The following is a 4,066-nucleotide window of genomic DNA, read 5'->3' as shown; positions in this document are numbered from 1 at the left end:
TTCTATGTCATTCATTTAGCAACCTCTTTTTTCTCTATTCAAAGAATAATCAATAATCAATTTAATACAACATTTGTTTAAGAGGCTAGATTTAAGAGAAAAAGGGTGAGCATTAATGTCCTAATCATTTTGACTTTTGTACATAGATCTACACTATTGGAATAACATGCTAATTATTGACAATTTAAAAAAACGCTAAGAAAAAAAAAAGGTCATTGTATATGTTAATGTAGTAGTGATTAAAAAGCTATAAATGTTATTGACCTTGAATACTTGCATTAAAGGGGATGCATAACCTTAATTAAACAAGTGCATATTAATATTATTAGCATATACAATTCAAGCTATGTTGCATGTTTTATGCCATCTAACATCTCCAACATCGTAAATTAGGGAGTGGTTCCTATCCCATATAGGAATACATAATATCTATGTGTCAACTGCTATTGTACTCAATTTAATTTTAAAAAAATTTTGGCAGCATTTCCCACTACAAGAAAAAAGGTCTTCATTGACAATTTTTCATCATCAAGATAAGGTATATCTGTTAAGATAGATCAGTATTCACATATGTCGTCTATGCCAGTGTCAAGAAATGATAAAAGCTAGCTTGACATATGCATATGTTAAGTAGACCTTATTTCTATCAATGTAGGAATCTTATTAATATGACATATGTTAAAACGTTTCTTCCACTTTAGTCAAGGTTAGGTTAAACATATGTGAAGGTTAACTCATTGTTTTGTCAAGATTATATTCAATATATGTTAAGCTTAAGTATGATATATGTCAATGTTGTTTTATATGATTTTAAATTTAATTTACACATATGTTAAGGATGTTTTTTGTTATTTTTTTTTTCAAAGTTGAAATTTTAATATGTTAAGGTTCTTTTATTCTTATGTCAAGGAATACAATTTCTTTTATGTCAAGATTTCTTTATTCATATAAAGGAAATTGTTTTATTTCATATCAAGGTTGCATATGGAACATGTCAACAACCTAACCTATTGCCCAAATAATCTGCATCAAAATTGAACCTGTTGTGTGTGTGTCTCTATATATATATATATATATATATATATATATATAAAGTACATGAATGTATAAAATATACTTTAAAAAAAATATGAACATGTTGGCAAATATATTGACAAAAAAAAAAAAAAAAACCTTAATATCCTTGCATAATCTTATATTATCTCACATACATCCAAAAAAAGGCAAATATGTACCCAAAAATCCAATAGTTATACATGATAAATATAATGTAGCCATGATCTTGTGCCTTCAAAAGTGTTGTAATTGCTGCAAATGCCACCAAATCTTCTGCAAGTAAGAAAAAAAAATCAGTATATGTTTATATTTGAAAGATTAATAAAAGGATATAAACATGTATCCAAATATATTCCCAAACAACCTAACAACTATATAAAATCTTGTTATCTTGTCAAATATATATGAAAAAAGAATAGATATTTACCCAAAAATAACCAAATATCAAGTAGCTGTACATGATAACAAAAATTTATGTGTGATCTTCTCCTCTAAAAACTGCAGCACTGCAAATGTCACCTAACTTTTGGCAAGAAAGAAAAAAGTAACATTATTTTATATTTATTTTTTAAAGTTTATTAAAAATTCAATGAAAAAAAATCTACATCCAATGTATATTAAACATGTCACCAAATCTTTTGCAAGTATGAAAAAAAAAACAACATTATTTTATATTTGTGTTTGAAAGTTCATTAAAAAGATATAAATATGTATCCTAAATATATCAAAATGTATCCACAAACAACCCAGCAAGTATACATGATCTTATACTATTATCAAATAGTCCAAAACATAGTTCTGAACCAAGATTAGAACACTAGATGTATCCACTCATGACTACTATCTACCACTCATTTTCATCCAATTCCACTCATAGTGAGAAACTCGATTCAATTAGTCCAAAACTGCATGCAGCAGTGACTAAACATGGGTTTGAATCCAATCTTCCTGTCATGAATTCTATACTAGACATGTATTGCAGGTGTAGTTGTTTCTCTGAAGCAAATAGATATTTCTATGAAATGAATCAAAGGGATTTGATCACATGGAACACCTTGATCGTGGGATATGAAAGATCCAATCCAACTGAGACATGTAAATAGTCCTTTATCTGATGCCACCAATATCTGATTCTTTGTTTAAATATACTTAAAGTATTCTCAAAACTGTGTTTGCTTGCTATTTTCACAGCAAGAAACTTGTTGACTGGCTTGCCAGAGAATATTGGAAGGCTTTCACGTCTCATTCGTCTTGACTTTCATCAGAACAGTGAGTGAATCTAGTCTTTACAAGGTTTTTCCAGTACGTATGTAAAGTTTTAGAGGAATTAATAGTGGTTTTTAAGTATACTCTTTTATCTGAACTATTTTCTCTCAACTCTTCTAATGAAACACGTGCATCTGAGTTATGCAGGAATTTCATCAATACCAGCATCAATAAAGGGTTGTTGTTCCTTTGCAGAGTTTTATATGGGGTCATATTCTCATTTCTTGTTGCAAAAAAATTTAGATATTTGGGAGTGTCTGGTGTACGTAGATTTTCTTTCATTTTAAATCTTTTTATATTTGATATTCATCTAGTTGTTGTGGCTTCAAGTTTCAAGAATAACGTGTTGTCTTTGCTACCAGCAGAGATTGGGGCACTTTCTCTTTTAGGGACATTATATCTTCACTCAAACCAGGTGGGTAGACATTCTATATTCAGTTTAAGTATAAAATTTATCTGACCAGTGTCAAATTCTTCTGAGACTTCGGATATACCCTCTTTGAGTGATTTATCCTACATGTTATTTCTTCTTATCTTAGTTAGCTTCACATTTACCAGCATTATGGCTGCCTGCGTGACCTTAGCATTTTTGAATTGTGGACAACAGATTCATGGGAGGATTATTCGAAGAGGCCTTGATGGGAATTTGGCCTTGTCTAATGCCCTTATAGACATGTATTCCAAATGTGGAAATATTGCTAATTCACACCAAGTTTTTGGGGGTATGTCTCATAGAGATTTGGTTTCTTGGACTACCATGATGATTGGGTATGAGACTCATGGGTATGGAGAAGAGGTTGTTGAATTGTTTGACAAGATGGTCAGGTCAGATATTAAGCCTAACTGAGTCTTGTTTATGGGCATTCTTAGTGCTTGCAGTCATGCCAGACTTGTAGATGAAGGCTTGAGATATTTTAAATTAATGGTGGGTGATTATAACACTAGTCCAGACCAGGAGATTTATGGGTGTGAAGTGGATTTGCTAGGACGTGCTGGGAAAGTTGAGGAAGCTTATGAACTCATAGAGAGCATGCCATTCAAGCCTGACGAGTGCGTTTGGGGCCCATTTCTTGGAGCTTGTGAAGCACACGGGTTTCCCAATTCCAGAAAATTAGCTGCTCACAGGATATTGGATCTGAGGCCTAATATGGCAGGGACTTATGTGATGCTATCAAATATATATGCAGCTGATGGTAAGTGGGGAAGTTTGTAAGATTGAGAAAGTTGATGAAAAGAATGGGAAATAAGAAGGAGACTGGTCGGAGCTGGGTCGAGGTAGGAAATCATGTCTATAGTTTTGTTCTTGGGGATGAGGTGGGCCCCAAAATAGAGGGGATATATCAAGTTCTGGAAAATTTGATTGGGCATATGAAGGAATCAAGGTATGTTCTTGATTTAGATTGCTTGATATATGACTTAGAAGATGGCACTTGAGAAGCAGTTGAAGTCCAAAAGGTGAGAAAACCATATACAAATGGGGGATTGAAGAGAGTCATTTGATTTTTATGAACAACCTCGAAGTGGGTACTAGCAAGAAAGTTTCGAGGTGAATTGAGCTTTCCATCTTTGAAAGAGATCCTATTTTATTATAACAGAGAAGAAGAATGATCTGTAGTAATAACATGATGGTGTGCAACAAATAAGACATCTTATCAGATCAGCAAAGACCATTGTTTGTATATACAAAATTCATAATGTACTTATCTTATGACCTTAATTTGTACTACAACACATTAATAACCAA

At 32.1% G+C, this 4,066-nt stretch overlaps 1 pseudogene; it reads left to right on the top strand.

The window, feature by feature from the left end:
• The first annotated feature begins 2,839 nt into the window (after positions 1–2,839).
• LOC117910095 lies at positions 2,840–3,851 on the top strand (annotated as a pseudogene).
• Positions 3,852–4,066: the final 215 nt, after the last annotated feature.

The sequence above is a fragment of the Vitis riparia genome, unplaced genomic scaffold (assembly GCF_004353265.1).
Source record: "Vitis riparia cultivar Riparia Gloire de Montpellier isolate 1030 unplaced genomic scaffold, EGFV_Vit.rip_1.0 scaffold593_pilon_pilon, whole genome shotgun sequence".
NCBI lineage: Eukaryota > Viridiplantae > Streptophyta > Magnoliopsida > Vitales > Vitaceae > Vitis > Vitis riparia.
The sequence above is the reverse complement of the archived record's forward strand: the minus strand, read 5'-3'. Positions and strand labels throughout refer to the sequence as shown.